This window comes from Furipterus horrens, unplaced genomic scaffold (genome assembly GCF_987537825.1).
Source record: "Furipterus horrens unplaced genomic scaffold, mFurHor1.1.pri manual_scaffold_3, whole genome shotgun sequence".
NCBI classification, from domain to species: Eukaryota; Metazoa; Chordata; class Mammalia; order Chiroptera; family Furipteridae; genus Furipterus; species Furipterus horrens.
The window spans coordinates 18435111-18461090 of NW_028327173.1; the positions used below are offsets into that span (position 1 = coordinate 18435111).

A 25980-nucleotide genomic window follows, 5' to 3' on the forward strand; every position below is an offset into this window, starting at 1 on the left:
TATCAGTGTGCATTTAAAAATAACTTATCAAAATTGGTGAATTTTTGTGCAGCCACTTTAATAATGAAGATGGAAGAAGATATACAACATTTTTGGTGTATTATGCTTTATTATTTCAAGAAAGGTAAAAATGCACCTGAAACACACACAAAAAAAGATTTGTGCAGTGTATAGAGAAGGTGCTGTGACTAATTGAAGGTGTCAAAAGTGGTTTGCAAAGTTTCTGGATACTATTGACATTTTGGCCAAATAATTCTTTGCTGTGGGACTGTCTTATGCATTGGATGATGTTTAGCAGTGCCCCTGGCTTCTACCCACTAGAAGCCAATAGTGGGAGATAGCCGACATACTCAAAATATCCAAATCAATAAGGTTAATGGTGAAAATGAAAAATGTGTCTTTTATTTTACAGAAAAAATGATATGGACTCTTTGGCCAACCCAATATAAGGCTGAATGCAATAATGCATATGAAGTACTTAGTATGTGCCAGGCACATAGTAAACACCTAATAAACATAGTTGTCATTATTTTTAATAATAAATTACCTCTAAAGTCCTTTCCAGCTCAGACATTCCTAGGTTTTATGGCTGTAGAATTTAGGCTGGCCTCCAGCTTTGGAAAGGAAATGTAACTGAACTTAGAAGAAGGCAATGAACAGGCAGCCTTGTATGCTGTAATAGTATAGTTCTTTCATATTTTTGAGATTTGCTTTATGGCTTTATGTGTTCAATTAAAAAAATTGTTTCACAATGCTTGAAAAGAACATGAAAAACATACTGCTGTCATCCTAGAAAAATAATCATGGGTATGATTTAGATAAAAGGATATTTGTCAGGTATCATATAAGAGAAAAAAAAAGGGTGGGGGAATAACCTAAATATCCAACATTTAAGTTTAACTAAATTATTGTATATCCACTTACTATTTTAATACTATAGCAGGGCTCTGTTAAAAATGCTAATGCAAATATCATAATATATTGTTACGTGAAAAAACAATATGACCTAAAATTAAAAAGCATTAGGTTGAACCATATGCAATTTGCTGATATTTGACCATTTTTAACCTATAAAATCAGCAATTTTATATGACTTAATTAAAAATATATAAAAAGAAAAAAGTGTATCTGTAAGAAAAGGTACTTGAAGGGAAGTTTGCCACCAAAATATTGATGGTGGTTATTTCTGACCGATGGCTTTATGGTGATTGTAAATTTTTTCTTTTAATATAACTATATATTTTCTATGAAGAATTCAAGTCCTACTACTAAAAATCATCCCCTAGAAAGGCATACCACTGTGTGAACAGTAATTTTCCCGCCCTGTTATAGCTTGTTTGATTTATCATTTGTGTTTAAAAGGTCTAAAATGACTGCAATCTTATGACCATGGGCAGGATGGAAAGCTCTACTCCTCATGTACTTTTGGTGCCAGGATTGGTTTTTATTCAATAGTGGCTGTTCAGAACACTTTGCTGGTGGGCCCAGCTTTTCAAAGCCCTCTTCATCTCTTGCCATCCCTCCCAACAGACGAATATTTTCCATGAGCCCTATCACTGGGCTGTCAGGCCAGCTGTGTCCCTAATCCGCCTACGTCCCAGATTTGGGAATGGCTCAGACTCCCAACTGTGCCCCCACTCTACCCCCACTTTTTTTCAATCTCATCTCTTCCAGGTCATTGGAGGTCCCATCTACTCTCCCCGGCTCTCTCCGCTGGTCACCAGCTAATTTCACCATCTAATTTCACCCTCTTCCAGGCAGCTGGTGTTTGCTTTGCTGGAGCTCAGTTTGCAGTGGGGAAGGATTAGGATCCTTTCATGCCATATTTTTTTCTTTTTGTTTTTTGTTTTCTTAGTGGCCTTGACCGCTCCAGGGGCTGACAGGCAGCTAGCAGGGCCTGTATTTCCTAGGAAGGAACAGGAGGGTTGGTGGGGGAGACAGTGGCAGGCTCAGCTGGCAGGCGGGATTGAGATGGCCCCTAGAGATCCCATCCTGGGGCTTGGAGCATGGCACAGCCGTCACCCAGATGTGACCGTGGAGCCGAGTTTCTGTCTAGGTGATTAGCTTCAGAGATGGTGCTTGAGACCTTTCACCTTGGTACCCAATGGCAGCCTCTGCAGGGTGAGCTGGGACTCAATGTCTGTTTTGCAGAGGTCTCTTTTGAGAGGACAGATGGGCATATGAGTAAGGGTAGTTTCTCTGCCTTCAGACTGGGCTTTACTCATTCGCCACCCTGCTATAGGCACTGCTATACTCAGGGAGTGGGCATTTAACTTAACAGGTGATGATGTGCACTTAGTAATAACAAAAAATCCCCCTCGTGTGGATGGTACTTTACTGTTTACAAAGCGCATTCATCTTCAGGCTTAGAATTAAAAGCCAGGACTAGAATTTAAGTCTTTCACATTCTAAAGCCTGTGCTAACGGTTCTTGGTATGGTGTTGCATGGCACTGTGAATTTAAGAGTGGTATACACCTGCCTTTGCTAGCCTGAGATCCCCTACTTTTTCTCAAAGTGATGTTTATTAAATACTATACACTCCATGCATCCAACCAAGCCTCTGCAATATGATGTGTCATTGCCTAGCACTTCATGGCACAGAGAATATTGGTAATTATAAATCTGAATTTGGTGGTGTAGGAAGCCTCTGAGGCACCAAGGTGGCAGGGCTAGAACTTCCCCAATCAAAAGCACAGCTGAACTGGAGGACCTGGCACAGGGGACTGGAGTATTTAAGAAGAGGGACTTCAACCCTAGTACACAGAATGACCTTGGCCAACTTACCGATCTTATAAGCCTCAGCTTCCTTATATGTAAAATAACTTGTTCATGAGATGAAGAAGAGGGACAAAGTCCCTGCCCTCCTGGAGCTTGCAGTCTAATGGGTCTATACTGCAGCAACTTATTGAGAGAGACAACAAATAAATAATACATATATAGTAGAGTCAGGTAGAAGTAAGTAAGTGCTATGAAGCAAAATTGGAGCAGGGCAAGGGAGTGTGAGTGAAGGCAGTTTTAGCTAGGGTAATCAGGTGGTCCTCTAGGGGTTCTCAGGATGTTTCAAACAGATAATTCCTGTAATGTGCTCAGTTCATTGCTGACAAAAAATTGAGTGCTTAACAAATATGGACCTCTCAGTCCATATTTTAGTCTCCAAATAGCAGTAATAATGAACAGTTACGTAGCTCTTACTATGAGCTAGGCACTGTTCTAAAGACCTTTACTTATTTTAACTCATTTAATTCCTACAATAACTCTTGTGAGGCAGGAATTATTATCATCCCCTTTTATGGAGTCCAAAACAGGCACAGAGAAGGCCTAACAATTAGGAGGGCTAGAGTTTGGGAACTGAGCCTCAGTAGCCTGTTTCTAGAGGCTGAGCTGCGCTGTGAGAGGGCTGTGATTAGATACCAAGGGACAGCGTAGCTGGCATATACAGGCTCTGATGTCAGATTGCCTGGCTTCTTATCCTGGCAAGTCTAAGACTCTCTGCTTGGGTTTCTTCTCTAAAATGGGAATAGCAGAACCTGTTTTACCTTTTAGGGGTCATGCCTAAAACAGAGGCTTCTTTCTGCTCTGTGTGTGTGGGGGTGGGGTGGGGGGGCAGCCTGTTCAGGGACCAACTTGGCAGGGAACGGGAAGGGTCAAGGGGCCTCTGAAACCTCTGAAAGGAAATAAAGGCACATAAGGCAATTGTCAGAGCAACCTTAAGTTCAGCTAGGTTTTTATGATTTTGAGGGTGCCCGGGCCGAATTAGGAGCTCTTTAAACCCAGAAGACAGCTGAAATCTTGGCATGGCCACCACACTCAGCTTCCATTTCAGGCCTTACACAGTTGCGAGGAGAGGTAGTCTAACGGAATGTCAGGGTTAGAATAGAATGGCTTCCAGAGATGGTCAAGTTACTAGAAGGGGAAACTGAGGTCTAGAAAAGCTGAGTGACCAAAGTCACTAGGTGCATTAGGGGGCGGTTGGCTGGAGTAACCTGGCAGCAACCTCAGCTTTCCCTGGGGATTTCAAATCTCGGCCTCTTACCTGGCCCTCTTCTGGGTGGAAAGGGCCTCACCTTTGTCCTGGGCACTAGCTACTTCATTACCCACGTGGGTGCTGCAGGGGCTGGGAACACCCGGACTCACAAGCGGGCTCAATTTGCGCGTGCGCACACGAGGACAGCACCTAGCCTTCTCCCCTTTTTCCTCCGCTCCCCTTTCCTTACCCGCCTAGGGGGAGTGGGGAACCAGAAGAGCCCGTTGGCCTCATCCAATGGGCTGAGGGGCCGCAGGCCCGCCCCCCTCCTTCCCTCCGATGCCGTCCAATAGAAATTTACTACAATGTTGTGGCGACCAGAGTGGGAGGGGCGCGTGCCTGCGGGCGGGCTGGCTGCGGGCCGGGCCGGCCTAGCCTCGCGGAGGGAAGGCGGGAGGGCGCGCAGCGGAGCCTCCTGCTTGTTCACTTGCTCCCTCCCTCTGCCGGTGGGTTAGTCAGTCAGTTAGTCCGCCTGCAGCCGGCAGGCCGCCAGTCGCAGAGGGTCGGAGCCTGGAACACCGGCGCCTCCTCCTGCCATTGTTCATCCGACAGCTGCAGCGGCGGGCGGGCGCGGGACCCCAGGCCCCAGAGCCACCGGTGAGGAAAGGCGGCTGCGGTTCGCTAGCGGGTTGCTGGGGGCCGGGGGGCGGGGCACGGAGCTGTCCCGCAGGGCACGGTCCTGGTGTCCTGGTGGCCGCAGCAGTGCTGCAGCCTCTTTGTCTCCTGCCCCCCGCATTCCCCGGGCCAGGAGCACGGGCTCCAAGGCCCTCGCACACCGGAGGCTAAGAGACTGGAGCCGGGAAGCGGGGGGCCTGAGGAGAAAGAGGCGGGGGCTGATCTGGGGGAGCGTTTTGAAGTTAGGTTGGGGTTCTATTTTTGACGCGGGGAAACCGGCACTGTCCGGTCCATCTATCATTGCACAGTGGGCAGGAGCCTCGGAAGGAAACGTAATGGGGGAGAATTGCAGGTTTCGGTTGGCCAAGGTGTGGGGTGCAGCTGCAGAGCGCTTTCTTCGTGATGAGGCAGCTGGCTGCCTGGAGAAGTGGGGCGCAATCTGAGGGGTGGCGGGAGCCCTGCGAGGACTTGAAGGCCTTCCCGCCATAGACACCCGCATCATTAAAAAAATTCGCCAACCCAGAGGGCTCAAATGCTCTCCCCCTTAGTCTTCACGGTTCCTGTGACCAACGGGTTAAATCTATTCTCTCAGCATTGTGACCTCCTTTTTCAGTTCGCGCATCTGTCGCCTTGGAAGTATTTCCTTCTGCTAGCTGGGCTGCGTTTTTTTTGTTTTTGTTTTTAATACCTGTGGAGAGACTGGATGGAGACTCTCTCTCTCTCCCAGATTCATCAGCAGGCTGTTCTTCCTGAAGGGGGTTTGCCAAAACTGGTTTGTTTTCCCCAGCATCTGGCATTCTGTGGAGAGAGAAAGTGATCTCACGTGAAACAAATTGCTGACGGATTGGTTTCTGGCCACATGCTAGCGACTGTCATCCTGTTGTGTCTCTAACTGTACCCTCCACCACAAATGACTAGTCTGTGGAGACGGGTCGGTTTGGGGCATGTAGTGCAGACTAGGAGACAGCGGTGTGTGTTGGAGAGAGGCTGAGCTTTTTTTAGTAGTCTGGGTGATTTCACAGCTGCTATTTCGTTCTTTCTGTTTTTAGGGAAAATTGCAAGAAATGGTTCTGTCTCGTACCTCGGATATTATTATAGTGCATTTATACTTTCTTGAGGATATGTACTCAAGGCTGTTCATCGTTACTGTTTTCAGTATTCTCAGTCCTGGCAAAAATTTTAGTTGGTTTGATCCCTTTAACTAAGTACATACACACATTTTAAAGCTAGCTTATATATATATATATATATATATATATATATATATATGAAATACGCCCCTCCTTTGTATAATTCTTCTCCTCCCAATTTTGAGAGTGTAGCATTAACCCTTACTTTTTTGGGAAACTTACTCTTCATTTTCCTTTTCTGTAAATTGGAAACCTACAAGTTCTTTGTTAGCTGTACAATTTTTGATTTTACAAAATCCTTTCTCAGGGTGTTATTAATATAATCCATGTAGGCAATATAGCAGCGTTTGTGACACACAGTAAGCACTCAATAAATGACATAAAAAATATGGGTATAATAACTGAACATCAGATTACCTTGGTATGAAGGTGCCAATTCAGAATGCTTTCTATGGGAAGGTTATAATTAAGATAAAGATAGGCATTATTCATATCCCTGGGGAGATTGAAGTACAGTATCTTTGCCACTATTAAAAGTGAACTCACTGGTAGACCAAAGCTCAGCATGCTCACCTGATTCCTTTTTCTTCTAGTAACAAAACTACACATTTTTAACTTGTGTAGTTGAGTTTAGGCTTAGAAATAAATGCTTTTAAGCTTTAGGCCTCACCAGAATTCTCTCAACATCTATACCAGTGTTTTCTACCAAATGTCTTATACTTAAGTCCTTGTACAATATGGCACCAATCTAAGTTCCCACCTTTATTCTCCTTTAAAAAAGAAAAGATTTTATTTATTTCTTTTTTGAGAGAGGGGGGAAGGAGAAAGAGAAGGAGAGAAACATTGATGTGTGAGAGATATATTGATCTGTTGCCTCTTGCTCACTCCCAGCCAAGGACCTGGCCCACAACCCAGGCATGTGCCCTGACTGGGAATCAAACCGATGACCTTTCGGTCCACAGGCCAGTGCTCAATCCACTGAGGCACACCAGCCAGGGCTATTCTCCTTTAAAATAATTTTATTTGTTTATTTACTTATTTTTAGAGAGAGGGGAAAGGAGGGAAAAAGAGAGGGAGAGAAACATCGATTGGCTGCCTCTTGCACGTGACTGGACTGGTGGCTGAACCCACAACCCACGCATGTGCCCAGACCAGGCACGTGCCCAGACCAGGAACCGAGCCAGTGACCCCTCACTTTGCTGGATGACACCCAACGAACTGACCCACACTGGTCAGGGCTATTCTCCCTTTTTAAAGCTGCTTAAAACAACACAAATTTATTCCCAGTTTCTGTAGGTATTCTTATAACTTATATTTTCCAATCAAAAAGAACTGCTCAGTAATAACCTATACCTTCCCATCTCTGTACCTCTGGCCACATGGTTTCATCTGTGCTTGTCATATATGTGTGTTCCTCCTGACTTTTTTCAGGTCTCACACCTTAAAAATGTTAACTATACTAGTAATTTGAAGTGGGGGGGGGGGAGATTCCTATGTTGAAGGTACTTGAAGGAATTTTTTGTTTTGTTTTGAATTTTCTTTGAGCTTCATTAGTAGTATGGCTAGCCAGTTGAATTTTCTTCAACTGGTGTTCATTTAAACGATTTAGGCCCTAAGTGCTGCATCAGTGTGTGCAGCCCTTATGGCAGGTGATGGTTGATGGTAGATTAAGGAAAGCTCTTAGGCTTCCATTCTCTTTCTTGGTGGTCCTTAATGTTTGTTAACCACGGAATCATACTTAGGCATTACAGTAGTAGATATGGTGAATAAACCTATGTTTTAAAGTAGGCTTCTCCTCAATAAAATATATAAGTAGCATGATATAATACTTTATATATTAACAAAATAATATACAAATCTCCCTCTTTGTATATTTAATCTTTCATCTTACCTCCTTTTTCCCTTGAGAAACACTTCTAATATCTAAGTAAACAAATGATTTTAAATGATTCCTGTCTCCTCTCAAAAAAAATGGTTGTGGTATTTTGTTGAGACATGACCTATATATTTTTCTTGTTTTGTCAGGTTTGTGCCCCACATTTAAAGTTCACCTGCGTGGTGTTTTCTTGTGTGCAGCTTGAACTTAACGTTTCTGGAAATTACAGAGCTAGCCTTCCATCTAATTTCTTAGTTTATGTTCTTAATTTTTAACAAATTCATATTATGGGGGATAGTGTGCTTACAGTGCTATTTGGTTTCCTTCCTCCTGTTCCTAAGAAAGCTTTCAGCTGAGCTTGTCAGAAGTGTTGCCTAATAGTAGTCAAGAGATTCTTGAATTCTCTGCAGGCACTTTGATATACTTACTAGTAGACTGGTGATTTAAAATACGTAATCTATAATTTGTGATGTGAGTGATTGGGCTTGCTTATATTGTATTCTGAATGTTCAAATCCAATTTAATATTGATGATCTGATGCCACAACTTTAGAATATCAGTGGACATCGGGGACTGATTTTGGTTCTGAAATCAAGAGGCATGTACGTTTAGACCACAGTCTGTTTCCTTCTTACCTAAGAAGCAGGTCAGCCCAAGTGCTGCCACTGTATTTTTCCAAGTCTCATCAGATTCATGATTGGTCACATGCATATTGATATGCATTTTCATTGCTACCTCTAAAGGAATTGTTTTCCCCTTATTGCTTGAGCACAGAATCACCTTTTTTAATTTATGAGCTAAACAATAGTAATTCTAATAACTTTTTTCTAATGAACAATTTTGCTTTATTCTCAGAATATTGTCCCCAAAGATGAAACTTAAAAATTTTTTAAAATAAAAATAACATGATGAATTGATCAGTTATGGGCCTTATTTATGTAGAATTATTGGAAGGTAATTGATTTATTGCATTTATAATGGCTTTTAGTCAGAGAAGAGCCAGATCTCAAATATGTGTGTTAGTTGTCTATTTAAACTTGTTGGCCTGTCACTGAGTATTTATTGTTTGTCCTTTTTATGAGTGGGGTCATGATTTGTTCAGTAAAATGCAGTGTAAGAAATACTCTAGTGTATACACTGGGTTAGATAAGTATTTTGATTTACTTTGCTGTTATTTAGTGAATACACAGTGAGAAGGATAGAGAAAAAAGCTATAGCTATGAACAATACTGAGAAATTGAAGGTCTTAGAAAGGAGACCTTGATATTTTGATTTTAGTGCTGATCTTATTTAGAATTAACTACCTTGCTGACATTACTTCAAATGTTGGTTTTAGAAAAAGTCTGTTTATACTTATTGTTGCTAATTATTTTTATTTAACTGGGATTGTACCCATCTTGAAGTATTCAAAAATAAATTGGTTAGCTCTTTTAACTTTAAAGAAAAGCAACATACTATGGGTGTGACCTATACAGTTCAAGGTATGACTTGGAGAGACTTTAATATCCCCTACTCCCAATCTTCATAGCTTTCCCCAAAGTCACCTAAGTATATATGCTACCCCTAAAAATCTCTTCTAAATAGAAATTTCAGAGCCATTCTGGCATCATGTTTATTATAGTGTTTATTTACTTTATTATTTTATTTCACTTATTGAGATCATTTCTCATTTCATAGTTATCTCACTATCTCCAAGATAAATCCATATGGGTTCAACTGGGATTGTTTGTTAAGTTGCTATTTCTCTTCCTTCAATGGCTGAAGGCTCTTTGGGTCACTTCCACCCAATTAATCTAGGGCCTCTTCTATCATTCTTAACTTTCAGGGCAATCTCTATTTGTAGAAATTAAACTTTTTTCTGAGCTATGTGGAGTGGAACTTGGGTTAAAGTAATTTTGCAGAGTGGGTAGGAGGAGGCAAGATTGTTGGTTGAAAGGAAAGGAACTATGACTAAATATTTATATTGATAAGTAATATTTGAAGAAGAAATAGTTGCTCTATGAATATTTATTCTATATATAATCAATGTATATCTATAATACTATTCATTAATAATATCTACTAGTAGGGATAAGAACACCTCAATTTCTTTGTGGAAATAAGTGGAAAAAGTAAGATAAAATAGGGTATAACATATACTCCTGTATTTAATTGTGATTTATAAATGCAACCTGACTGCTCCTGTGCCTTCTGTCCCCTACAAAAATAATCCTAATCCAAATCAATTTTTGGTAGGCCCTCTACATGTCTGGATTATAGCACTGGACATAATATAGACTGAGGGAGATACTTTCTACATTAATATTCACTCAGAAAACTTTTATATTTTGCTAATATCTCCATTGAACCATAAAAAGGATTATGATAAAAAATCTTGAATAAGAAACTCTCAGTGATTTAACATTAAAGCATAGGATTATTTTGAAATAGTTCAATTTAAGCCTGTGACCCACAAGTGTAATAGAATTGTATACTTTCGGTATTTGTGAATGTATATACTATGCCAAGCCTCATTTGTGATTGCTATTTAGCCATTACTTAATGCCTACATAAATTAAGTAATGCTATTAGAATCATTTTAACACAATGCTGTCTTAACAGTATATCTTTGAATATAAAAATCAAATACCTTAAAAAGAAGTGTTATTTTAATTGATACGTCAAGCATATTTTAATTTACCAATTTCATGTTCTACATATATTCAGTGAAAAGTGTTTCACCTTAATAATACACTTGGTACAGAATGGTGAAATGCATTCCCTCCTTCTTCCCTGCTCCCCCTCCCCACCTCCCCAGTTTTTGACCATATGGACACAGGCAGAACTGTCAAGAGCTCCAAGGATTTAAGCCCTCAAATTTTATCTGCCAACCATTTCAGTGTGCCATGGGGACACATGGAAGGCAGCTTAAAGTGAAGGCTTTTTTTTTTTTTTTTTTGCTACTACCCATTTGCTGTTTCTTGCCCTTTTATATTTTTTAATGATTCAGAGAATCAATACTGTTGCTAATTTACTACTTACAGCGTCCTGCTAGTTTTGATGGTATTACGTAATTATATAAACCTTTTCATGGTGTCGTATGATGTTGTATATATGTCCTCCCACACATGTGTCTTTAGAGTAATTTCTTTCCATCTGGTGTTGGAAATGAGCTCTTTGTGAGGTTATTTTTAAATCTTCAAGCTTTCTGGCATCCTCAAGATTTGAAACAACACAATTGTTTCTGAAGGCAAGGAAATTCAGATAGTATATTTAGTGGTTTTTCCAGTAAAAATGTAAACAGTATTTTATTTCAAAAATCATATCCTGTGTTCCAACCAGGCAAAACATGTATTTTATGTTTAGATCGTCTCTGATAATTTTGTTAGGTAGGAAATAATCAGTCGGTTGGTGCCAAGTAAATAAAGTAAAGGAGAAGTACTTAAGGGAAAGGAGGCCAAGAATAAGAAGCTTGTTAAAGAAAAGAAGTTTTAAAGGTATTTTATTCTCTGAAGGTTTATTGGTATCCTCTTCTGAACTCTTGCAGCATTTATTTGTTCAACACCAGATTTGTCATGTATTATTTTATATTGCATATAAATTTCTTATTCCCCCAAAAGACCATCAGCTTCTGGAGGGCAAAGCGTCAATGTCATGTCTTTCATTGCCCCCCCCCCATTCCCCCAAACAGAAATATTGCTTTATATAGTGGCGAGGTACATAACACAGGGGACACACTAGACATATAGAGGTACAGTGAGAATGTGAATCCTAGGATAATTAAGATTTAAGACCTGGGTTATAATTCTGACTCTGCTTCTGATTACCTCTCTCTGTATGTGTGTGCATATATCCTATTTTCTTGGAAAGTAAGGTTCAGATATCATGACACTTGATTCCTAAAACATTTCACTATGCCTTTCCTGAGAATAAAGATGTTATCCTACATAACCACAATACCATTATCATACCTAAGAAAATTAATAATATTTCTATAACATCAACCAATATCTAATACATATTTTTTAAACAACTGATGTCATGTACTTAGGAAGATTTATTGAATAATTCTTTTTTCTCTGGATGCTATTTTTGTTGACTGATCCTTGCAAATTGTATTATTTCTAATATGGCTGTTAATGAGCAGTGGTTAACAAGAAATGTTCAACAGTTAGTGTATGCCCTTTGGTGTTTTGTAAGATTGAAAAGACTAGCATTGGGGTGGATGATTGCATAATGATTATAGAATCTTATTTAAATAGATACACTAAAGAATATATCAGGTAGCTAAAGGAAAAGGTGTGTTTTTGTTTTTAAAGATTTTTATTATGCCCATGGAGGTAGGCAGCCTTTAAGATAGTTCCAACAACCCCTACCTCTTGTATTCATGCCCCTGTGTAATCCCTTCCCTGGAGTTGTTGCCTGGACCTGTGACTTACTACTAATTGGTGGAAGACACCAGTGAAGGAATATCACGTCCAAGATTAGGTTACAAGAGGTTGTGGCTTCTGTCTTGGGCACTCTCATTCAGGACACTCTCTGGCCCTCTCCCTGTCACTCAGATCACCAGCTGCCATATCTTGTGAATGTTCCAGCAGCCTCAGCAGAGACCTGCTTGGTGAGAAACCAAGGTCTGTCAGTAACTATGTAAGTGAGCGAGGAGTGGATCTCCTGATGCCTGACAACAACCATGTGAGTGAGCTTGGAAGCAGATTGTCCAGGCAGAGTAGAACCTTGAGGTGAATGCACATCTGGCTGACTGCTTGGCTACAACTTCATGAGACATCCTGATCCAAAGGCACCCAGCTAAGCCATGCCTGAATTTCTGACCCACAGAAACTGAGATAATAAATGTTTATTTTTTTAAGCCACCAAGTTCTGGGGGTGATGTGTTGTACAACAATAAATAACTAATACATCTACCATTTATTAATTTAATAACTATTTATCGATTGTCTACTATTACCAGGCACTGCCCTAAGTGCATTGGGACATGCAGTGAATAAACTTATCTAATAATAAGATAAAGAATAGAAATATCTGTTTTTGTGGGGCTTACATTTTAGTGGGAGAGGACAAATAATAAACAAATATACAAATCAGGAATAAAATATAAGATTTTATTGAAGATCAGGGAAAGCAGGATAAGGGGACAAAGAGTAAGGGAGGTGGGGTAGATATTTTATTATTTATTTATTTATTTATTTATTTAGATTAGGCAATGGTTTATTGAGGGAAAATGTGGGGAAGAGGGGGAAGGGGAGAGCCAGCTCTCAGACCAACTCAAGGGCCCGTAGGAGCAAGGGGAATGGGGAACGGGGAATGGGGACTCCTGGTCCTCCTTATGGGCCTTTAGGGGTCCCCTATTTGCATTCATTGGTTGCTTCTTGTACGTGCCCTGACTGGGGATCAAACCTGCAACCTTGGCATATCAGGACACCACTCTAACCACCTGAGCTACCTGGCCAGAGCTGAAGCTAATGATTTCCTAATGACTGTGATCTTGTGAAAGTACTTTTCTGTGCCTCAGTTTCTTCTTCTGTAAAATGAGGATAACACCCACATTACACAGAATACATAGTAATAACAAACCAAAATAAACCTTGCAGTGAGCCTGTCACATACAGATACTCAATAAATAAATGTTAGTTCCCTTTTCCCTTTGATAAAATCTGACCTCGTGGAGATGGGGGACAATAATCTTTGGTAAAGAACAATAATTTTTGTATCTTGACCCACACCTTTTTCTTCTTAAATTGGATATTTATGTATCTATATGGTTATCACATGTAAATAAATATAGCTATAAAGAAATATACTATATGGTTTTGTCTAGTGGTGATCTTTGGATTTGATTCAAACTTATGCTGTAATATTTTTAAGCCTGTGTCTAAAGACCCATTTCACAGCAGCTCTGGCTTCATAGCTTCATTTCCGGGTTGGTAGGACTTGGTCATGTGGTTGATGTCCCTATTGTTGCTTTTATCTTTTGCAGCAGATGTGAAAGTAAACATACAAGGTGAAAAACAGGAAGGGGTTTGGCTGCTGTTCGTTGGGAGGGTATTTTTGTGGGGGAACATGCACACAAGCCACCTGAAATCTTAAGTACCTTGAATCTTCGTGACTTTTGGCAGAAGATATGATACCTTATTGTCTTAAAGTAAATAAGAAAGCAAATGATTTTACAGTTTAATGAATTCATGACTTAGCATGTATTTTTGCCTTTAAACGTTGGAGAAGTGAGATAGTGTGTTTTCCTTTTTGTTTGAAACAGAGAAGTGATGTATAGTTGCCATAATTCTGGGTTCTTATTACCTATAGAATACGTTTCAGTAAGGAAGTGTGAAGTGGTTTGTTGTTGTTGGATATCTGTTCTGATATCATTACACTTGAACTTTTTCAAAAGCTAAAACTTAAGGCAGCATTTTTCTTTTTCTTTCTTTCTTTTAAAATTCTCTCCCGAGCATATGTTTATTGATTTTAGAGCGGGGTGGTGGTGGGGAGCGAGAAAGAGAGAGAAAAACATTGATGTGAGAGAAAAACTTTGAATGATTGCCTCCCATATGCTCCCCAAGAAGGCAGGGATTGAACCCGCAACCTAGGTATGTGCCCTGACCAGGGATGGAACCTGCAACCTTTTGGTGTATGGGGATAATGTTTCAACTAACTAGCTGCCTGGCCAGGGCAAGACAGCATTTTTCTACATGACTCTTGTCTTTCTTCCTAAGAAAGGGAATTAACACATATCAAATGCTAGCTATATATCAGGTACTACTTGCCACATATGCTAAGTGCATATATATAAAATAATATTTCTATCTTTGACATTCAGTCCACAATGAGTTTTTATGCTTCGGCGAAATCCCTTTTTTCCTTTCTTTTCTCCTTTTCTTTCCCACCCTCCCTCTCTTTCCACCTTCCTCCTCTTTCGCTTCTTAAATAATTCTCTCCTATACTTTTGCTGAACCATTTTCTATTTATAGTATTTTAGAGGCAATGTGATGTAGCAGCCAATAAGAATACAGATTTGGAATCAGATAGATCTGGGTTTATAGTAAGGTTAATTTTTGGTAGGAAAAACCGCTTTCTATCTTAATAAATATAAGTCAAGATCTTCTCGAATTGACTTTAGAAGGAGGTTCTGCACATGGGGTGGAATAATTGGAGTTCACAGCAATAACTTTTGTTCCCAAAGATTCACCTTCCTGCGGGGAATACCCTGCTGACATTAGGGAGTGTTGCTTTCTCTTTAATTTTCTGTCCCAGAGTGAGTCTTCTCTTAATATTTCCATAGTACACAGCTGAGATCAGGCTGCAACATTTAGTATTTACTTTACTAAAGGCTCAGAGATACAAAAGGGAAATAAACACAAAGTTACTAGTATGCTCCCGTGTAATCTGGCTCACAAGGTAAAACTCTTCTTCAGTTTGTGATCTTCTATTGGGATACCTCTTTCTTGACTGTAACCCATCTGCCTTCCAGTGGCAGAAGCCTTCTCTAACTCTTACACCAGGGAGTGCCTCCAGCATATCCAGATTGCTTTAAACACAGAGGAGAAGGCCCAGGGCAGAAATGGTTTCTCTATCTTGCTAGCCTATGATTATAACTGAGAGAGGACTCACTTCTTGCTTGTGGTCAACTATACAACCCTTAGGGGAGACCACAGTTACCCATAGAATATCTAATTACTATTCACAGAAGAGAAGCACAAACAATAGAGCGATTTGGTGGTAGATGTGGGAAAGGGGGGCTCCTTTTAATCATTTACCTCAGATCATACAATCTCCGATCACAGCTAAGTAATTTGGTACAAAATAGCTCTCAATAAATATTCCCTTCTCATTCTTTGATTCTTAAATAACGTTTGATACCTAAGGAGCTGCCCTTTAGTGTGTTGTAATTTAATCTCAGAGTTTTGCTTAAGAAGATCCTAAGCACTTAATCAGGTCCAAAGTTTGGCTGAGGACAGCGGTGACAAACATACTTTGGAGTGATCAAGCTGGAACACCTGGTGCCCTGAGCAGGCTGAGTTTTAAAGTTAAAGGAGGTGTCCTTTGTGTCACAGGCTATTAATTCCAGAAGGGGATATAGATCTAGGCTATTGACACAAGGTTCCTGAGCTTGTATCTGAGATAGGAAAGAGTAATAAGGTCAAAGACCTTTGCAGTCACAGCTCTGGTTTAGAATCCTGGCAATACTGATTAGTGATGTGTATTTAGGCAAGGTACTTATCTTCCCTGTTTCTCAGTTTCTTCATCTGTTCAATTTATATAACATTTGACATCATAAACCTACCTTTTAGAATTTCTGAAAAGATTAGAAATAATATATAATTTGCTTAATGTAGTGCTTAGCACATAGTGGGCACTTAATGAATAAGAAATTATTATTATTATTATTATTACTTTAAATAACATGTCTTTAAAATCCAGCTTGTAGATGACTTACATATGTTCTGATCTTTTTGACAGCTTTATTGAGATATAATTAACCCAGTATACAATTTACCCATTTAAAATGTACAATTCAATGTTTTCTAGTATGTTCACGGGTTTCACAGCCATCACCTCAATCTAATTTTAGAACATTTTTGCCCCTCCAAAAGAAATCCCATATCCATTAGTGGTCAATCCTCATTTCCCAACCTGTAACTCCAGCACTAGGCAACTATTAACTACTGTATATCTTTATAGATTTGCCTATTTTCGATATTTCATGTAGATGAAAACATATACTATGTGGCCTTTTGTAATTGGCTTATTTCACTATGATAGCATTTTCAGGGTTCATTCATGTGGTAACATGTATCAACAGCTCATTCCTTTTTATTGCTGAATAATATTTTATTATATGGTTGTACCACATTTTATTTATCCATTCATTAGCTGGTGGACATTTGGGTTGCTTCCACTTTTTGACTGTTATGAGTAATGCTGCTGTGAACATTCACACATAAGTTTTTGTGTTAACATGTTTTCATTTCTTCTGAGTACCTGCCTGGGAGAGGAATTGTTGGGTCATACAGTACCTTTGTTAACATTTTGAAGAACTGTCCTTGGTTATTTTTTAATCTTTTTTTTTCTCTTTGATTCCATGTTCTCCTGTTTTTTTTCAGCTATCTTCACTGTTAGTTACCAATAGCTTGCTGATTATTTTTGATTATGTTCTGTTTAGCTGTACTCTGTCCTGCCTAAATAAATAACCTCATTGAAAATGAATCCGTTTTTCTGTAGATGTGCTACCTGTCTGAGATGTTCTTTCTCATTTGCCACCTTTTCATCACTGTAATTTCTCTCTGGCTGAATGTGACTTTAAGAAATAAAGTTCTAGCCCTGACTGGTGTGGCTCAGTTGGTTGGGTGTCGTCATGCAAAGCAAAAGGTCGCTGGTTCCATTCATGGTCAGGACACATGCCTGGGTTGCAGGTTTGGTCCTGGTAGGGGCACAGATGAGAGGCAACTGGTCTATGTTTCTCTCTCACATCGATGTTTCTCTCTCTTTCTTCTGCCCTTTCCCTCTCTCAAATAAATAAATAAATAAAATTTTAAAAAGAAAGAAATAAAGTTCTAAATAAAATTCTGCTGAAATTTGATCTGTGCCTTGATATAGTGTACCTGGTGAGGAGTAATACCCAATATCTGTGATAGAAGGAGAGATCTTTAAGCAGGTCTTTAGTAATAGAAAAACAATAAGAAAAGAAATTTAAAAAATTATATAAAAGATAAACAGGTCTTCAATATAATGATATTAAAATTATGAGGTAGGTTAAATTATTACAGCAGTATTTAAAATGCTCACCAACAGGGACTTTTAAAAGAAAAAGAATACAAAGTTATGGCGACAAAGTTAGAGAGGAAAAGTATTTAGAAAGAGAAAATAAATCACAACAAATTACATATTTTAAAATGCTGTAAAAGAGCACAAACATCACAGAATTCAGAAAAATAACATGGCATTTTTTATAAATTAACTGCCTGTTATACTGCTGTAAATTTTTCCTATATTTTTGGCTTCATACTGCAAAGATTTTCATATTCTGACTTTGTAATATCATTTTCTATAGAGACAATAGAAAGATAATTCACTCTTTCCTCTACCACTGGGACTTGGCAGTACAAATGAGGGCCCTGAAGCTTAAGTATTTTTAGTTTCACAGTAAATCTACCTTTGCATAGTAACTAATCTTAACATACTAACCAAGGAGTTATAATATGCATATTCTGTGTTCTCTTCACTGATTGCAGTTGTTTATTAAAAGTTACTTCTTGTGAATTATTCTTTCTGGGATTAAATGTTCAATTATAAATTTATTTATGTACATTTCTATAATATCTTTTCTTCTAGGAGTGTGCAATATTACTTAGTCATACTTGACTGCCAAAGATTTTGTTCACCTCCTCCCTCCCCTCCAAATGCAGACATCTTTCTTTCCCAGGCCGTTTGTGTTAGTGTTAGTGTGGGGATAAAAAACAGGCCAAGCCTGAGTTTGGTACAGCCGTGTATTTTTCAGCCTGAGATGCCTAACTCTGTTCCGTTTCAGACTAGTGTGTTTTTTCAGGCTCTCAGCACATTTACTCTTTCATGTCAACTTTAATTATGTTTATCTGTTCTTCTGGTATTAGTGTAAGTCAGATACAGTTAGACTTTTAAAAGACCACATGCTCTGCAAATCACTTAGAAGTAAATTTGCTCCATGATAGTATGACCCTGCTATCTTATTAATATTATTGGTTATTTACAGTTTTATTTTTGGAGTGACTTTCTGGAGGTCAAGAGTTAACAAATAGGACAGGAAAATACAAGAAGTTAGTGACGGTAGAAGAACCAATCTTTTTCTCCAAGGCGTATACTACTGTTTTATAAACAAAAATCTAGACATTTTGTTATATTTTAAATACCTTTATTGACAATTTAAGTATCAAGAGCACAGTACAGTTATATTTTGTTTATTTAGTTTGTATGTAGTTGAGTATTTCATATTTTTCCAGTTTTTAAGAGCTATTACATCTTCTAATGCAAATTTAGTGATAGGTCTGTTAATTTACTTTATAGTGCATTATTTTGCATAATATACTATATTTTAAAAATTAAATGAAAAAAATTAAAAACAATGTGATTTCTAAATCACACTGGAAATTATCTGATATGAAATGTCCCAGTTCAACATTTGAAATTTCTTTTGTTCCTTTTTTTAAAAAGATTTTTTTATTTTTATAGAGAGGAGAAGGGAGGGAGAAAAAGAAGGAGAGAAACATCAATGTGTGGTTGCCTCTCACATGCCCCCAACTGGGGACCTGGCCCCGCAACCCAGGCCTGTGCCCTGACTGGGAATGGAACTGGCAGCACCAGCCAGGGCTTTACTTAATATTCTTACAGCAATTGCATGAGTCAGGTGATGGTATTATCCTTTAATAAAGTAGTAAACTGAGGTGAGGAGAGGTGAAATAACTTGTCTAAGGTCATACAGCTAATAACTGGGGTACTTAGACTTAAACCCAGGTTTAGTTGACTTCAAAACTGATTTACGGCTTGAGGATTAGATTTAGTGCTCCTGTTATGGGTGGGGTAGTGGTAAACTTTCATTTCATCCTATTCAGATTTTTACAAGTCATATTTTATTGAACTCTAAATTATTGAACTTTTACTGCAGTGTTCTTATGCAACATTTTTGGGTAAAAGAATATTAACGTCTCTATTTCAGTATTTCTTAACCCTTAATGTGCATACTGAGGATCTTGTTAAATGCAGATTCTTATACAGTAGATCTGAGATGGCGTCTGGGCCATATTTTGAGTAGCAAGGTCCTGTTAGGTGAGAGAACAATTGTCCATTTTAGGATGGTAGAAAGGCAGAGTGAGAGTCCAGGTACAGAATAGACAGATGAGACATCTTGTTTTTTTCATAACTTTTGGCAAGGATGGCACTGAAAGTCTGTTGGTAACTTTGTTCTGATATTACTAGGTATTCGTACTTTTTGTATTTAAATATACTTGAGAAGTAAATGCAATCCTACTATAGTTGAAGAAGAATAAAGAGCCAAGGTAATTCCTAATTCCTATAGTGCCAGACACTGCTTTGAGTACTTTTCATTGAGATTTTCATCATTGATTTACTTTTTGGGATAAATAAATTTAGAGAGTCATTTTAACTGAATTTGAAGCTCTTAATGTATGGAACTGAATTTTCCTATATAAATTAGTATGTTCTGCTTGATGAAATACTTGACTAACTTAAATGTCTATGCGCATTTCTTTGCCTGTTTAGATGGAACTGTTACCATTAATATGCAGCAGCTTAGTTTTTAAAATTGTGTGAGTTGGGGGCAAGGGCAGCGGGAGAGGAAACACTTTGTGATTATATTTTTACAGTTACTTAATTTTGAGATATAATTTATGTATGATGATGTGCACAAATATATTTTTAAAAAATTGTTTTTAGTTTGATGAGAGAGAGATATTGAGAGAGAGAGAAAGAGAGAGAGAGAGAGAGAGAGAGAGAGAGAGAGAGAGAGATTGAGAGAGAGGAAGAGAAAGATTGATTTGTTGTTCCACTTTTTTACGCATAGTGGTCAGGTTGATTTTTGTATGTGCCCTGATCAGGGATCAAACCGTCAACCTTGGTGTATTGGGACAATGCTCTAACTAACTGAGCCTCCCAGCCAGGGCAACATGCACAAGAGTTAAAGTGAACAGTTGAGTGTCGACAAGTGCATAAGACTTGTGTAACTCACACCTCTTACCAGACATGGAACATGATATAGAAGAATAGTTCTCAAACTCCAGTTTGCATTAGAATCACCAATGCAGAAGCCTTGCAAAGATAGTGCAGAAAGTTCTCATACTCTTTACTCAGCTTCCCATACTCTTAACATCTTTCATACTGTTGGCACATTTATCAAAAGTAAGAGATTAACATTGGTACAATACTGTTAATAACTACAGACTTTATTTCAGTTTCCCGTATTTCCACTATTGTCTTTTCTTCCATTCTAGGCAGGATTCAATGTAGGATACCACATTGGATTAGTGGTCAGGTCTTTCTTAGTCTTCTTTAATTTGTGACAGTTTCTCAGTCTCTCCTTGGTCTTTCATGGCCTTGAAGCTTTTAAAGAGTACTGGCCAGATATTTTGTAGAATGTCCATTAATTTGAGTTTGACTTTTTCCATAATTAGATCAGTTGTACAGTTTGAGAAGAACATTACAGAGATGGTGTGTCCTCATCACATGTCAGGTGATATATGATATCATTACTTATTATTTTTTAAATTTATTTATTTATTTATTTTTAGAGAGAAGGTAAGGGAGGGAGGCAGAGACAGAGAGAAACATCAATGTACAGAGAAACATCACTCAGTTGCCTCTCGCACACCCCCAACTAGAGACCTGGCCTGCAACCCAGGCATGTGCCCTGAGTGGGAATCAAACCAGCAACCTCTCCGTTCACAGGCCAGCATTCAGTCATTGAGCTATATTTAAAAATCTGAATTTTTAAAAAGATAAATTAGGGAGAATTGATTCTTGTCAAAAAAGGATTCCTTTTATTCTCTTCTGAAAACTTATATACTTGTATGTGACATGTTTTATATTGCCTTATATCATTTCACCTGTATATGACATCTTTCCAGCTAGATTATAAATATAATTGTGTAGACTTAGTCTATTTTGTCATATTCCTTATAGCACCTAGAAATCTTAGACATGGTTAATAAATATGACTGATTGGTTAAAAGAAAAGCTCTCTCTTTTTTGTTTCCCTTGCTCCTATTATTACTAAACTTTAAAATAGCCAAATGATTTCTCATTTATATTTCTATTTTACTTTCTTTATAACCATATGGAAAAGCAGGTATGACAGATGACAGATTATTGATTCTTATCAGAGAGGTTACATGTTAAAATTGTCATCAGGACAGACTGGTTTTACTTTAGTGTATATACACATTGAGAAACTCTTTGCCTTTTCCTCTATATTTCAACTTCATTTCTCTAAGATTTTTATCTATTTTTAGAGATTCCATTACTACCTGAAGCAGTTGAATCTAAGAGTTACATTTTCCAGCCCTGCCACCCATGTTCTAGTCTGTCTTTTCACTGTCTGTGGATTAACACCATTTTCGGATACTTTATGTCATCACCTCTCTCCACCATTCGTCTGCCCAGTACCTTATTCTTCGTTAGTCACTGTACAAGAAATAAGGATTTCAGAGGTGGACAGGCTACAGTTCCTGCCACCAAGAAAACCAAAGTGGGAATAGCTCTTTAAGGAAATAAGCCCAGGATATTATGGGATTACAGGGAAGAAAAATCAAGGAAGGAAAGCAGATTCTACCAGAGGTAAGGGAGTGGCCAGGGAAGACCTTCCTAAAGGAAGTGACGTTTGAATAGATTTTCTAAGGACTTATGGGAATTAGCCAGTCCAGCTGGAAAGAAGTGTGTGTGAAAAGCTCTTCAGATAGAGGGAACTGTAAATACAAAGGCGTGAAACATGTTTGGAGAACTTTGAGTAATTCTCTGTCTAGAGTACATGAGGCAGAGAGAGTAAGTGAGAAATCAGATTATGGAGAATCATGGATGCCATTATTAAGGCATTTAAACATTATTTTGCAACATGGTGAGCCATGAGCAGCTTATATTATTGAAAGATTATTCTGGCAGTTCTGTGGAGGATGAATGGGAGAGGACTGAAACTGGAGGCAGGAAAACAAAGGTTACTGTGTTAAATAAGAACAAAGATTATTGGGTCCTGAACCCTGGCTGGTTTAGCTCAGTGGATTGAGCGTCGGCCTGCGAGCTAAGTGTCGCTGGTTCGATCTTCCAGTCAGGGCACATCAGAGAAGGAAAACTCTGACTCCAAAAAACCTCCGCTGCCTTGCGGCATACCTCTTCAGGGGAAAGGCTAAGGGAGTAAACCCCGACAGAAAATCCGGAGCCGGAGTCCCTAAGGCGGTTTGACGTTGTAGTCAACACCGGCAACTCCTGCGGCGCACCTGAAGCCAAGCTATATTGACTCCGTCTTTCCCTTGGACCCTTCAGCTGCGAAGAGAGGGGGGGTCTGCTGCATGGGCAACAGCAGACTCTCCATATCACCCTGCCCAGGCTCTGTAGCTTCAGCTTCACTGGAGAGGACACTCCAGCGTCATCACAAGATGTCGATTCAACACGGGAGGAGACAGATACCGTGTCACTCCCGAGTCGGACTGCACAGCCATTCTCGGCGGTGCAGATAGACTCTTAAGAAGCTACACCATCGTCTCTCGAGACGGACGGCTGCCGACGACGATATTGGGTCCTGAACCTAGAGAGTGACAGTGGAAGAGGCTAGAGATAAGAGGTATTTAGGAGTTAGGTTAAGTTTTATTTGAGGATGCATTGATTATGTGAAGTGAGGACAACTAGATCTTTTATTTGAGGGACAGGGCTTATGATTAGGTTTCATTTTAATATGTCTTGTATTTGTCCTTATGTTTGTATTCTTGCTCACAGCACTAGCTCAGACCAAGGCTAAGTTGTCGCACTAACTTTTTTAAAATATGTGAACTTCTATCAGTTTTAAATATACTGGATTATTGTGAAAATTATACAGAATGTTCCTATTATACCCCACTCCCAGTTTCCCCTATTATTAATAATCTTATATTGCTCTGGGATATTTGTTAAAATCATTAAACCAACATTGACACATTATTAACTGAAGTCCACACTTTATTCAGATTTCTTCATTTTTTCCCAATGTTCTTTCTGATCTAGGATACCACATTATATTTAGTAGCCATGTCTTCTTAGACTTCTCTTGGTTGTGACAATTTCTCAGACTTCCCTTATTTTTGATGACCTTGGCAATTTTGAGGATTACTGGTCAGCTGTTTTGTAGAATGTACCTCGGTTGGGATTTGTTTGATGTTTTAGTCATGATTAGACTTGGATAATGTGGTTTTGGAAGGAAACCATAGAGGTAGAGTGCTGTTCTCATTCTTTCCTAACAAAGGTACATGCTGTCAATGACTTATTACTCCTGATGTTAACCTTGATCTTGACTTGAAGTAAGTCAGGTTTCTCTACTATAAATTACTCACCGCCCCCCCGCCCCCACTTCCCTTCCATACTGTACTCTTGGAAGAAAGTCACCATGCACAGCCCACACTTAGGGAGTGGAGAGTTGTGCTTAGGAAAAAAGTATTTACCTTCGTTATTTGGAATTCTGCGCCAGAGATTGGCCCGTTCTCCCCCACTTATTTATTCAACCATTTACATATGTAGTATAGATTCATACTGATATGGGTATTTACTTTATACTTTGGGTTATAATTCAATACTACTTATTTATTTTGTTGCTCAAATTGTTCCAACTTTAGCCTTTGGGGGCTCTTTTTGTTGGCTTGAGATTCCTTTTACGTACCCTCATCAGTGTGTGTGTGTGCGTGTGTGTGTGTGTGTGTGTGTGAACACTTTCTTCCTTTCTGACACCACAGGATGCTCTGTGCTTATCTTACATAATTCCTGATCCAGTCCTAGAGTCAAGAACCAAGGAGCCCTGGTTCCTCTTATGGGAGAATAATATTAGAAACCAGGATCTGTGTATTCATTATTTAGTTTATCTTCTTGCCTTTAGTCTTTTTCCTTTCCACTTTATCCTGCCATATTCATCTTCCTTAAAAAGAGCTTCCATGGAGTCAGTAATTTTTCTCCTCAAGAGTTATTGTAGCTCATTACTACTTACCTGATCAAATAGCCTTTGCTTAGCTTTCTTGGCCTCACCTTATTTACTTTTTTCATTATTAAATGGTTTATTTCTCTTTTATTTCCTTCTTAGGCTGTTCTAAACCTAGCATGATTTGCCCTTTCTAACATTCCAAGTCTAATGCCCACTTTACTTTTTGTAATCTTCGTGTGCTTTAGGATTTTGAGTTGTTAGACTTGTATATCTATCATGTTTGGTAATTAATAGTAACAATTAGAAATTAAATCCAGAAGAGACTTAAGAAAACATTAGGCCCATCTTCTCATTTAGAGTTCAGGAAACTGTGACTCCCAAATTTGGAGTGACTTGACCAATTCATGGCAGAGGCAGAACTAGATTCTTGGCTTTCAGACTTGTACAGTATTCTTTTCACCACATGCAACTACTCCTTCCCCCTTTCCATATCCTTTTTGAAACAACTGAGATATAATTTACAGAGCATAATATTTCACATTTAAAAAGGTAAAATTCACTGGTTTTGAGGGTGTTCACTATCATGATTATTTAATTCAGAAGATTTTCATTACCCTAACAAGAAAGCTCTTACACATTAGCAGACTTTGGCAACTATTCTACTTTCTGTTTATATGAACTTGCATATTCTGGATGTTTCATAAACATGGGATTATACAATATATGACCTTTTGTGTCTGGCTTCTTTTACTTAGCATAATATTATCAAGGTTCATCCATGTGCTAGCATGTATTAGTACTTTATTCCTTTTTATTGCTTAATGATATTCTGCCATGTTCGTATACCACATTTTGTTTATTATTCATTAGCTAATGGATGTTATATTTATACTTTTGACTATTATGAATAATACTGTTATTGATGTACAAGTTTTTGTTTGAATTACCTGTTTTCAGTTCTCTTGTGCATACACCTAGAGGTGGAATCGCTGGGACATGCAGTAATTCTATGTTTAACTTTTTGAACCATTGCCACACTGTTTTCTACAGTGGTTGCACCATTTTACACTCTACCAGCAATGTATAAGGGTACCACTTTCTCTGTATTGTCACTGACACTTGTAATTTTCCTTTAAAAAAAATTAAAGCTGTTCTAGTGGGTGTGAAATTGTATTACATTGTGGTTTTGATTTGCATTTTCCTGATGACTAATGATGTTGAACATCTTCTTATGTGCTTGTTGGCAACTTGAATATCTTCTCTGGTGAAATATCTATTTAAGTTATTTGCCTAGTTTTTTATTAGGTTATTTGTCTTTATATAGTATTCTGGAGACTGGACCTTATCAGATACATGATTTGCAAATATTTTCTCCCATTCTGTGGGTTGTCTTTTCACTTTTTTGATTGTGTCCTTGGAGGCAGGGAAGTTTTTAATTTTGGTGAACTCCAGTTAGTCAAAAAATTTTTTTCATTGCTTGTGCTTTTGATGTCATATCTAAGAAACTGTTGCCTAATCTAAGGTCATGGATATTTACACTTGTGTTTTCTCCTAAGAGCTTTATAGTTTTAGCTCTTCCATTCATATCTTTGATCCATTTTGAGTTAATTTTTTATATGGTGTGAAGCAGGAGTCCAAATTCATTCTTTTGAATGTCCCAGCACTGTTCTAGTTTGGTTAACAATTATGTTTAATTTTGAGATA

At 38.5% G+C, this 25980-nt stretch overlaps 1 protein-coding gene across 14 annotated transcripts in view; it reads left to right on the forward strand.

Moving 5' to 3' along the window:
- EPB41 (erythrocyte membrane protein band 4.1) overlaps positions 1 to 25980 on the forward strand; it is a 156811-nt gene that overhangs the window by 16427 nt on the left and 114404 nt on the right. For 3 of the 14 annotated variants that reach the window (XM_090268944.1, XM_090268947.1, XM_090268946.1), the window contains exon 1: positions 4453 to 4622. The exons of 1 other annotated variant lie outside the window; for it this stretch is intronic. The gene's annotated coding sequence lies outside the window, so the exon portion shown is untranslated. Of the gene's footprint in view, positions 1 to 4440; positions 4623 to 25980 lie in introns of those variants that run through there. 10 more of the 14 variants (XM_090268951.1, XM_090268952.1, XM_090268955.1 and 7 more) reach the window with 8 other exon arrangements.